Below are 13,453 nucleotides of genomic sequence, written 5' to 3'. Positions count from 1 at the left end.
CTTTCTAGAGTATAATAAGTTATTTATTTAATTATTGTGAAAAGTAAAGGACCAAAAAAATTCCTCCTTCAAACTTCACGATTAATGTGATGACAGTCCCCTAAAATGATGAATTAATTTGTGTGAAGCATCCACGAGTAAACTAGGATTAGTAAAAAAAACCAAACCAATCACACCACTTTTACGAATTAAAAATTATCACATTAAATTAATGTAGCTGTTAACTTTATAAAATAAATATGTTTCATTGGAAACAAACAAAAATCAAAATCAGATTTAAAACCATATTTTTAAAGGAAATGAGGAGCTTGCTTACTTCCACATAATTCCATAATTCCAAATTCGCATTCATTTTGAGACAACAAAACCTATCGCTTGTTCCATATTTAATGTCTTTCATCACTCATTTGTTCATTATGTAAGCAACTACAAGACCTGAAAGGCCATATTTGGGTCAAATCCTAGAGAAAATCTCTCTTTGTGGTTGTTAAGAGCAGACACCAATCTGATGGCATTTCATCAATCATAGAAAATCCTGACTAAGTAAGGCTCTACGTGGACTTCAGCTCCCAGAATTCTCCAGCCAAGCATGCTGGAGCAAATCTTAAAGTTGCCAAGGCCGAGAGTATTCTTTGCCTTTGTGTTTAGTTTTTTTATGCTAATGAGCACTGATCAAAATTCAAAGAGAGACATCAGGATTTTTTCCCTCCAAGAAAGCATCAGAAAATACATCTATCAATTGTTCCTCCACAGTAGTATGGGGTATAACAGCTGTAATCAAGCATGGAATAGTTCCTTAAATTCATTATCATTGTATTATTACAAGCAGTCAAAAACTATGACTCTGCTATATGTATTCCAGAAATGCCCAGAAACAGAGATATTTGTAAGAGAATTCAGATCTAGATAATGGTGATCCATATGTATATGAATAAGAATAATAGTTTCTCACATGAACATCTGGTGTAGTGCGTATACTATCCTGAAATCAGGTTTGCTCATTTTAATTGTGATAAAAACCCAGTGCACAAAATATACTACATTTAAAAGCATACATTTATATGCATTTTAACATAACAGTGATCAACAATTTTGAAAAGTGTTATAAAATAGATATGCAGGTATTTCAAACTAATGTTCTACAACAGTAACTTAAAGAATATAAACTGTTAGATGTTCATAGCAATCTTGTGCTTCTGCTAACCAAAGCTTAATAATATTCAATCTGTAAATTTAGTGGTACTCTAAAGTTGAAGCATGAGCACCATGCCTGAGCAAAATCTTAAAAATTCTTGTGATCTTCCTCTAGTTTATTCATGGCCTGCTGGCGATCATGACCCACAGTTTAAGAATCCCTGTTTTGTGGAACAAAGGTAACTTCCCGTTTGGATTTATCTCCCTATATAGAAAAGGTATAATAATAATAATAATAATAATAATAATAATAATAATAATAACAACAACAACAACAACAACAACAACAACAACAACAACAACAACAACAACAACAACAACAACAGAGTTGGAAGGGACCCCGGAAGCCTTCTAGTCCAACCCCCTGCCCAGGCAGGAGACCCTACACCATTTCAGACAAATTATCCATCATTTTCTTAAAAATTTCCAGTGTTGGAGCATTCACAACTTCTGCAGGCAACTTGTTCCACTGATTAATTGTTCTAACTGTCAGGAAATTTCTCCTTAGTTCTAAGTTGCTTCTCTCCTTGATTAGTTTCCACCCATTGCTTCTTGTTCTATCTTCAGGTGCTTTGGAGAATAGTTTGACTCCTTCTTTTTGGCAACCCCTGAGATATTGGAACACTGCTATCATGTCTCCCCTAGTCCTTTTCATTAAACTAGACATATCAAGTTCCTATAACCGTTCTTCATATGTTTTAGCCTCCAGTCCCCTAATCATCTTTGTTGCTCTTCTCTGCACTCTTTCTAGAGTCTCAACATCTTTTTTAAATCGTGGCGACCAAAACTGAATGCAATATTCCAAGTGTGGCCTTACCAAGGCATTATAAAGTGGCACTAACACTTCACGTGATCTTGATTCTATCCCTCTGTTTATGCAGCCCAGAACTGTGTTGGCTTTTTTGGCAGCTGCTGCACACTGCTGGCTCATATCTAAATGGTTGTCCACTAGGACTCCAAGATCCCTCTCACAGTTACTATTATTGAGCAAGGTACCACATATACGGAACCTGTGCATTTTGGGTTTTTTTGCCTAAATGTAAAACCTTACTTTTTTCACTGTTGAATTTCATTTTGTTAGATAGCGCCCAATGTATCACTATCTAATGTAGTGCCCAATGTATCTTGGTGTATAAGTGTATATGTGTTAGTATACGTGTCAATCTTCAAATAGAAATTATAAATTTTATGTATCATTTGCAGGAGGTGATTAAATCATCTGCATTTCAGTGAAGGTTTATCACATACATTAAAGCAGAGGTCTCCAACCGTGGCAACTTTAAGCCTGGCGGACTTCAACTCCCAGAATCCCCCAGCCAGCAAAGCTGGCTGAGGAATTCTGGGAGTTGAAGTTCGCCAGGTTTAAAGTTGCCAAGGTTGGAGACCTCTGCATTAAAGCATTAATCAATGCTTTTTACTCTTGGTTGCACAAACTTAGGCGTTTGGAGAGTCACAGGCTTCCTATCTCTTATCCACCAACTTTACATAAAATGATATGTAGAGGGAAGATATGGAATGGGAGACAGGATTATGTCCATTGACCATACATACCCTCAGTAGTTAAGTGGGACTATCTGATTATAAATCTATATTAAGCATATGCAAATTCATGCTTCTTATGACTTTTGGTATATTTGGAATACATTAAGAGCAGGGCCACTCTGATCTCAGACTCTAGCTCTATGGATTCCATGACATCTCACTCTAATGAGAGAAGTTGGGGAGAAAACAGATTTAGCCATTATTATTATTTAAATTTAAATTTAAATAATTTAAATAATCTTGAATTTATCTTGAAGTCTTAGGGGAAAAAAGCAGAATAATAATGCAAAATAAATACATACATTTCCTGCAGTACATTCGCTTATATGACAACCTCTCCAACACTATTCCCTTTTTGGAAAGTTAAACTATGATAACCTCCAATATACAGCAAACGGGTTGATAACCTCCAATATACAGCAAAACTAAAAAGAAGATAAAAGGAACTGGTAATAACAGTCATTTTTGACCGAAAATTCTAGAGTAGCTCAGAAAAGATACTGATGACAAAATGTTAAGACATATCACTAGGAAAGTTTCAGAGAAGAGTAAAGCTAAATCGGTACTCAGAATTTTATAGTTCTTCCATAAAGATATTTATTGTTAATTGCAGCTTCTGCCGTCATTGATCTGCTTCTTCTGGCATTATTATTTGCAATAAAAGTAATCCTTTTTTGGTAAGGTAATATAGAGATGACAAATTACAGTGCAGCCTTTTTGCAAATCATTTTTCATTCATCCTGTAGAAAACTGAACAGCTCAGAGAGATAAGAAGAGCATTAAGCAGGAAGTGCTCAATTAAATATAAAAAGGGAATTCTTGACTGGACGGTTTTTTTTAATGCAGTTTTTGCTGCGTATACACATGACCTAGGTTTATACATTGCTTTTAGGATTTCTCCTAGCTTGCCAAGCAAGATAAGGCCCAGTTCATTGACTGCATTGAACAAAATGAAAGCTTCAAAATAAAATTCACATCTCCATTTGATCTGAATCCAAATCCAAGGCCTAGGCTTCTGAACCCAAACCCTTCGAATGTAAGTTTGCATAAATGTTATGCAATTCAAAAGTTAAAGAATCACATATTTATCCCAAACTTGCTTGAATAGAATAGAAGATGATTAGAGTAGATCAACTATTTTTATATGGAAATATTTTATGAAAAAGTGCAATGTATATTGGTAAAATTGTATTCAAGGGAATACAATTTCTTTTGCTCTTTTTTAGGCATAGATGTTTGCAATAGTGGCAAGGTGTAAAGATGATGATCTATACAATATAATGTACTTAAACATTAATTAGATAAATGGAATTTATAAGACCCACATGAATTTTCATGTGAGTCATATGAATATCTATGAATTTTCATAGATATTTTCTGGATCAAATTCAGACATGAAAAAGAGGAATAAATTATAATTTGTGGGAAATTAATAAACTGGGCTTTTTTTGTACTTTAAATTTTTTTCTGGGAAGAAAAATGGATCATATGTTTATACAATTCTATTTTTTTTTTTAAAAAACCCTGCATATTTAATTTGTGTAGGTATCTGCGTATATGGACGTTTGTATAAACACACACATACATGCATAAAATTAAACTATACATGCCATGAAGAATGTACTCCTTCTTACAACCTTTGCATTTTTTAAACTGCTACTTATTTCTGTACTCATGTGTAAATCCTGTCCATAGATGACATTTTCTTAGACAGAGTGAATAGAATTCTCACTTTTGAAGACTACTTCTAGTTGATGGATGGATGCACAGGACAATATCCCATTCTTCAGTCCAAAAAGAAGAATTTCTCCCCTCCCACGTAAATGAATGCATGTTACTTTTCAAAATAATCAAAATAATCATGTATTGCTCATATGGGTACAGTCAAGATTACCATTCTGGATGCTGATGACCAACAGTGCTAAAATCAGGGTTTCCTCAAAGTTTTCATATATGCTCTTATTTTGAGTGGTGGGTTTTCCCCAGGAAAAAAAAATCCCAAATTCTGATGTTTCTAGCTATTCTAAATAATTTCTCTGATGTCATTTGAAACCATCAGCATAACAAATATTCAGTGCCACACCTATTTACCTGAGTGCACAAGTTTTCTTCATTGCAGAGGTAGAATAGGATCAGCAATAATGGCAGTACAGTTAATGCAAGTGTGCTTTTCTGCTTGGTTATAGATTGGTTGAAAGCAGGTTCATGTGGCTGTCTGGGTCGGAGTGTCATATGCAATTAAGTCAAATGACCACAATATTGCACCTCAAACTAAAAATGCAGGATGCTCGCTGTGAATTGTCCTGTTAGTGCTGTAATGTAACATTGCTTTTGACTATTACTGCAGGTAGAATGTTGAACTTGGCTAATCATTAATCCATGCCTGGATAGTCTTACCTGCAATTGCTAATCTGGGCATAGCCTTCAGGGAGTGGCAAATAGCTCGACTCTTGAGTTACATAAACATCCCAAACGATAAGAAACTTAGCTGACCAAAGGGAATATTTCCTAAGTCAGTTAATTCAGCCTCATTTTCTTGTGATTACAAGCAGCTTAACTGCTAGGTGATTAACACTTTACCTTCAATCGGTTTAGAGTTAGTCATAACATTGCTCAATAGGGCTGTGTGTGCTTGAAAAATGATTCAGAAGTGCTTTGGACTTTGCCCTTTGTTCAAGCAGATCAGCTTTTTCCACAGAAGTCTAAAACAAAGATGCTATCGCTTTAAATACTCCACTTATTAACGGGAAGGTGACTGTTCCAAAACATTTATTTATTTATTTATTTATTTATTTGTCACAACATCATACAAAAAGATTATATAGTATATAACCATATAAACATATATAGGAAGAAGAAAAGAAAAACAATAGGACAGGAACGGTAGGCACGTTTGTGCGCTTATGCACGCCCCTTATGGTCCTCTTAGGAATGGGGTGAGGTCAATAGTAGAAAGTTTTTGGTTAAAGCTTTTAGGATTATGGGAAGAGACCACAGAGTCAGGTAAAGTATTCCAAGCACTGATGATTCTGTTGCAGAAGTCATATTTTCTGCAATCTAGATTAAAGCGGTTAACATTAAGTTTAAATCTATTGGTTGCCCTTGTATTATTGCAATTAAAGCTGAAGTAGTCTTTGACAGGAAGGACATTACAATAGATGATTCTGTGAGTTAAACTTAGGTCTTGTCGAAGGCGACGGAGTTCCAAGTTTTCTAAGCCTAGGATTTCAAGTCTGGTGGGATAAGGTATTTTGTTGTTTTCAGAGGAATGGAGAACTCTTCTTGTAAAATATTTCTGGACACGTTCAATTGTATTGATGTCAGAGATGTGGTGAGGGTTCCAAACCGGTGAGCTGTATTCTAGAATTGGTCTAGCAAATGTTTTATATGCTCTGGTTAGTAGTGTGGTGTTTTTGGAAAAGAAGCTACGCAAAATTAGGTTTATTTATTTTTAAAAACTTGCATCACTTCAACACATAACACAATTACAGGAGATTTATCTCTCCCGGAGCAAAACAACAAGACTCTTGGGACCCTTTAAAAACTTACACAATCCATCTATTCTCTTATAAACTTTTTGTGACTTATGGTAGAGTTCTGTTCTCTTCACTGCCAAAATGCCAACTGTTGGTTTTCTGGATTTTGCAGCCCAGAAAAAATAAATATTGCAGATAATATTAGCCCTAGTTTATTTATTTATTTATTTATTTATTGTTCAAATTTATATACCGCCCTATCTCCCACAGGACTCAGGGCGGTTTACAGGCATTTAAAAAACAGATAAATACAATCTAAAAAACAATTAAAAAACTTATTATAAAGCCTAACAATTAAAATAATTAAAAATATAAAAAATAAAACCCCACTTAAAACCCATTAATTAAAACCTAACTCAGTCCTGCGCAATGAAATAAGTATGTTTTGAGCTCACGGCGGAAGGTCCGAAGGTCCGGAAGTTGACGAAGTCCCGGGGGCAGTTCGTTCCAGAGGGTGGGAGCCCCCACAGAGAAGGCCCTCCCCCTGGGCGCCACCAGATGACATTGCCTCGCTGACGGCACCCTGAGGAGTCCCTCCCTGTGAGAGCGCACGGGTCGATGAGAGGTATTCGGTAGCAGTAGGCGGTCCCGTAAATAACCCGGCCCTATGCCATGGAGCGCTTTAAAGGTGGTCACCAACACCTTGAAGCGCACCCGGAAGGCCACAGGTAGCCAGTGCAGCCTGCGCAGGATGGGTGTTATGTGGGAGCCACGAGGGGCTCCCTCTATCATCCGCGCAGCTGCATTCTGGACTAACTGTAGCCTCCGGATGCCCTTCAAGGGGAGCCCCATGTAGAGAGCATTGCAGTAATCCAGGCGAGACGTCACGAGTGCGTGAGTGACCGTGCACAGGGCATCCCGGTCCAGAAAGGGGCGCAACTGACGTACCAGGCGAACCTGGTAAAACGCTCTCCTGGAGACGGCCGTCAAATGGTCTTCTAAAGACAGCCGTTCATCCAGGAGGACGCCTAAGTTGCGCACCCCCTCCATCGGGGCCAATGACTCGCCACCGATGGTCAGCCGCGGATTTAGCTGACTGTACCGGGATGCCGGCATCCACAGCCACTCTGTCTTGGAGGGATTGAGCTTGAGCCTGTTTCTCCCCATCCAGACCCGTACGGCCTCCAGACACCGGGACAGCACTTGATAACCGTTGGGGTGGTCCGCGTGAAAGGTACAGCTGGGTGTCATCTGCATACAGCTGATACCTCACGCCGAAACCACTGATGATCTCACCCAGCGGCTTCATGTAGATGTTAAACAGAAGGGGCGAGAGGATCGACCCCTGCGGCACCCCACAAGTGAGGCACCTCGGAGCCGACCTCTGCCCCCCTGTCAACACTGACTGCGACCGGCCGGAGAGATAGGAGGAGAACCACCGATAAACGGTGCCTCCCACTCCCAATCCCTCCAACCGGCGCAGCAGGATACCATGGTCGATGGTATCGAAAGCCGCTGAGAGGTCTAATAGGACCAGGGCAGAGGAACAACCCCTATCCCTGGCCCTCCAGAGATCATCCACCAACGCGACCAAAGCCGTCTCCGTGCTGTAACCGGGCCGGAAACCGGACTGGAACGGGTCTAGATAGACGGTTTCATCCAGGTGTAGGGGAAACTGATATGCCACCATACTCTCTACAACCTTCGCCGCGAAGCGAAGGTTGGAGACCGGACGATAATTACCTAAAACAGCCGGGTCCAGGGAAGGCTTCTTAAGGAGGGGTCTCACCACCGCCTCTTTCAAGGCGGCCGGAAAGACACCCTCCACCAAAGAAGCGGTCGTAATCGCCTGGAGCCAGCCTCGTGTCACCTCCTGAGTGGCCAGCACCAGCCAGGAGGGGCACGGGTCCAGTAAACACGTGGTGGCATTCAGCCTACCCAACAACCTGTCCATGTCCTCGGGAGCCACAGGGTCAAACTCATCCCAGACAATGTCACCAAGACCACCCTCGGGCACCTCACCAGGGTCACCGCAATTTTGGTCCAACCCGTCCCGCAGCTGAACGATTTTATCGTATAGATAACCGTTAAACTCCTCAGCACGTCCCTGCAGCGGGTCATCCCGCTCCCCCTGATGAAGGAGGGAACGAGTCACCCGGAACAGGGCGGCTGGGCGGTTATCTGCCGACGCAATGAGGGAGGAGGCGTAGCAACGCCTCGCTTCCCTCAATGCCACTAGGTAAGTCCTAGTATAGGACTTCACTAGTGTCCGATCAGCCTCAGAACGGCTAGACCTCCAGATGCTCTCTAGGCGTCTTCTCCGGCGCTTCATCCCCCTCAGCTCCTCGGAGAACCAAGGAGCCGGTTGGGACCTGCGCCGGGTCAGAGGCCGGGTCAGAGGCCGCAAAGGCACGACACGATCTAAGGCCCCCGCCGCGGCCCGTTCCCAGGCCGCAACAAGTTCCTCAGACGTGCCGCGAGCCAGACCCTCAGGGAATGGCCCAAGCTCCGTCCGGAACCTCTCAGGGTCCATCAGGCGCCTGGGACGGAACCAACGCATCGGCTCCGTCTCCCTGCGGTGTTGGATGGCGGTCAGAAAGTCCAGGCGAAGGAGAGAGTGATCTGACCATGACAAAGGTTCGATGACTATTTCCTGTAAGTCCAGATCTCTCAACCACTGACCAGAGACAAAATCAGATCGAGTGTACCACCCCGTGTGGGTGGGGCCATCAACTACTTGAGTCAGGTCCAAGGCCGTCATGGAAGCCGTGAACTCCCGAGCTGCTGTCGATGACGAGCCGGCAGATGGCAAGTTAAAATCCCCATGACTAAAAGTCTGGGGGTCTCAACTGCCACCCCAGCAAGCACCTCCAGGAGCTCGGGCAGGGCAGCTGTCACGTAGCAAGGAGCCAGGTACGCGACCAGCAAGCCCATCTGACATCTATGGCCCCACTTCACAAGGAGGATTCACACCGACAATCTGAGGCACAGTGGTCTCCCTCGGCTCCAGACTCTCCCTAATCACAACCGCCACCCCCACCCCTGCCCTGGGCTCGGCTGATGGAATGCACGGAAACCTGGTGGGCACATCTGTACCAGGGGCACGCCCCCTTCTGCGCCCAACCAGGTCTCCGTAATGCCTATAAAGTCCGCGGCACCCCCCTGAATAAGATCGTGAATTAGGGGGGCCTTATTGGCCACGGACCGTGCATTACACAGCATCAGCCAAGGCCCAGGCTCTGAGGGTCTTGACTATCCGGGAACGGAGAAGTCTGGAGGCTCGGGCGCGATCGCCTGCAAGCATCGAACGCGCCCCGTAACATGATCCGAGCCCCGCTTCCGCCAAATCTGCCCCTCCCCAAACCGTGCAAATAGCACCACCTCTACCAATGGGACCTGAACTCCCCATAACCTTCGGACCTATTAACTCACCGCCATGAGCATGCGCAGGAACTGATACCCCACCCGGCGGGTTTCCCCCAACACCCGCCCTACCCCTCCCACCCCTTAAAAATGCCCTATCTAAAAACCCCCAAAGGCTCTTCCTCTTCGCATGCCACCTCTGTGGATCCCAAGATCCGTCATTGAGGCCGGCCCTTGGTAAAACGGGCCATTCCTGCGAGGCGGGGGCACCTCGCAGGCGCAAGAGCTCCTGTACCGAATAGCAAAGGCGAATCGTGCAAATAATACTCCGCTAGGGGATAACAGTCGCCGGGAGCTGATCATTGTCCGGGATGGCAAGATATTAGTTTATAGCACGAAAATATTCCTTGTTGTTTTTCCTGCAGTGTCTTACTGTGGTTATCTCTTGGGAAACTATGGCATGATTTGGAGCTGAAATTGGAAATGCTGCTTATTCAAGCAAAACAGAATTTGTGGTGCCTAACCCCCCCACACACAAATAGATATTATGGTGTAAGCATACACTGAACACTCAGAGAACCAGCTGAATTGCATCTTTCCTGTTATTTTCCACACTAACAGCTCCTACTTTCCTATAAAAACCTACTTTATAAAGATGCTTTATAGAGGAAAAAGTAATCAACTATTCAGTATGACTGTAATGGATTGGCCGAGAACTATGAATAGCATGGCAAGTCCTGCTGATTACACCAAGTCAGGCTTGCTTGCTTGCTTATTGATTGATTGATTGATTGATTATAAAATAAATGAGGATCCAGAGAAGAAATGTTGCTTTTAAAGAAAATAAAAATCCACAGGTAGCATCTACATAACAAAAATCTCAAGCATATATTAATTTGCTTAATAGGTAATGCTTCACAGCAGCTTTTTCTAATATGGTGTGCTTCATTGAAATATGTCTCAGGATTCCCAAATGGTGGTTGAGTTGCAGCACATCTGGAAAACATCCGGCTAGGAATATGTTCTTTAAGGGTTCCTGTGTTTTTAAAAAAAACAACAGCATCTGGATTCACAGATCAGCCTAATCCGCAATGCGGTTTGTCAGGCTTTATCTTAGTGCTTTGTTAACCCAGGCATTAGGCTTTGTCAGGGACGGTTGTGAATTAAGGCAGTGCGAAAACCACTTACAGAGAGGCCAGAAAACCCAGCTGCAAATCATTTCCAAATCAAATCAAATATCTTTATTACAAGTTCTGACCAGCCTTTATAATAAAAGAGTACAGTAAAAAGGGAAATAGTTGAATGTAACAATTTGTTATCGGGAAAGGGGAAAAGTAATAGGACAATAAAATAACATATATAATTAAAAGTTTTGCTCATTCGTATAACATGGTGAAGGTATTTGGCCACTTGATATGGTGGAGTTAGCATCCCTTAAAAATAATAAACATAAAAGTTACCTGTATGGCCCTCGTATTTAGAAATGATTGGGACAATCAGAGCCTGTTTGGGGCAGTGTAGTGATGGGCTATTTGCTGTAGGGCCATTTCCTGTAAAAATGCAAGGTTATGGCATGAACTCAGAATGAAGGGAGGAGATGTGTATTTGTAAGGCATCCATAACAAAGATAAAAGGAAAGGGAGTGTGGACTGGTGAGGCTTCTTTCAATGTAGAAAACAAGAGCTGACTGTCAGGCACATCATACAAGACGTTTTGGTAAGATAAGGAATAGGGCTAAGACAGAGCCAATAGAATACTTGCTAAAAGTCATCTAGGATGCCCATTAGTTAACTTTTAGAAATAGAATTGAAATAGAGCCAATAGAATAACTTTTGTTAGATAACTTTTGAAGTGTTAGTGAAGACTTAATGAAGACTTAGAAATAGGAATGGCATGGAGCCAATAGAGGACACTTTATATCATTTTCAGAGTGCCTAGTAGACAATGTTTGTTATCCCGCCTTGAAAAACTGTATAAAAGGTTGTTGAATCCTTTCTTCTGGATCTGGCATTTTGCTGGCTGGGGCCCCTTTTGCTGAAGTGCTTCAATAAAAGGAAACAAAACCTGTACCCCGTGACTGGTGTTCTTCAGGGGCTTTGGCACCAGGCTCAGACCCAAACTGGGGACAACATATGAGCAACATATGAGACATGGAACCACATATGAGACATGGAAAGGGCAACATATGAGACATGGAACCACAAGAATAAAATATCTACAAATAAGGAGTCTCATGAAATCTTCCCAATAGTAGAGCTGATGAGAGGTCATCAAAACAGGCTTTGGGAAAGGGCCATCCATATCTGCTTAGCATTAAATTGTATAGATACCCTTTATGACTGTCTAACATCTAGCAATAGAATTCAGGAGCAGGGGTAATATAATTTTGATGATCAGTGTCCCTGTTTTTTTCTTTTACTATTGATTTGGGCCTTAACCAGGGTTAGCTGGCCTAGGTGCGGTATCAATGAGATTGATAATTGTCTGACAAGTAGCAGAGGCATCAGGCCTACAGGATCAAACATGATTCTAAGAGCTGAGATTAGAATCCAGGCCTGAGCCTTCTTAATACTTAGCATGTTAGGGTTATGCCTTCCACTGAGGACCTGTATACTGCACGAATCAAGAAGAGGGCCGTGAAAATATTTACAGATCTCTCACATCCAGGACATAAACTGTTTCAACTCCTACCCTCAAAACGACGCTATAGAGCACTGCACACCAGAACAACTAGACACATGAACAGTTTTTTCCCGAAGGCCATCACTCTGCTAAACAAATAATTCCCTCAACACTGTCAAACTATTTACTACTACTACTAATCTGCACTACTATTAATCTTCTCATCGTTCCCATCACCCATCTCTTTTCACTTATGACTGTATGACTGTAACTTTGTTGCTGGCAATCCTTATGATTTATATTGATATATTGACCATCATTTGTGTTGTAAATGTTGTACCTTGATGAACGTATCTTTTCTTTTATGTACACTGAGAGCGTATGCACCAAGACAAATTCCTTGTGTATCCAATCACACTTGGCCAATAAAAAATTCTATTCTATTCTATTCTATGTTAATTTCAAGAATCAATACTGCACTGCAAGTGGATTTTGAAGTGCCAAACAAGGACCTGAGAAAATTTGATTGAATGGTTTCATAAGCCCGTGGGTTATGTATTAGAGCAGGAATCAAATTATTGATTTGCAGAACAGGGTTAAGGTATGTATGTGATAAGGTGCAGTCAGAAAATCATACAACATTCTTAATATGTGTATATTCTTCTGTGCACCTTTATTACAATACACAAGACATTGCTGGATAATAATAAAAAAAGGAATGGGGGTGGTGGTGGGAAGAAGCGAAGTGGAAAGAAGTTCCCCTCTGATAGTCCTTCCTGAAACTACTTTCACTCCCAAGGACTCTTCCTCATAATCACATTAATCTGCTACTCTTCGGCCTTCAACTTAGAAGGTCAGCAATGGCAAAACCCTCTCAGTTGTCCTCCAGCTGCATTGCCCCTTCGTTCCCACCAGTTCCAATTCTTTCAAAACATCTGTTTGCCACTAATGACTGTGCCTTCAGCCCTTAAGCAGGGAAAGAAATAATCTGTCTCTTTCTTTCTCCCTCCTTCTCCGAAGCTGTGCTTTCTCCTGGTACCACTAAGCTTTTAGGGATTCATTCTTCAGCACAGCAGCTCATCAAATATCCATTAATATTCTTGACCTGTGAGCAATTTGTCTCCAGGACTTGGCTGAGTCCATTTTTTATTTTGAAGTTTAAATGCCTGACATTTCAGCACAGGAAACATTTATGCATTCTTCTCCAAACATCTTGAGATTGGGCTCTTCTGTATAACCAGTTTATGAACAGAATG

This window comes from Ahaetulla prasina, chromosome 1 (genome assembly GCF_028640845.1).
Source record: "Ahaetulla prasina isolate Xishuangbanna chromosome 1, ASM2864084v1, whole genome shotgun sequence".
NCBI lineage: Eukaryota > Metazoa > Chordata > Lepidosauria > Squamata > Colubridae > Ahaetulla > Ahaetulla prasina.
Note: the sequence above shows the minus strand (reverse complement) of the source record.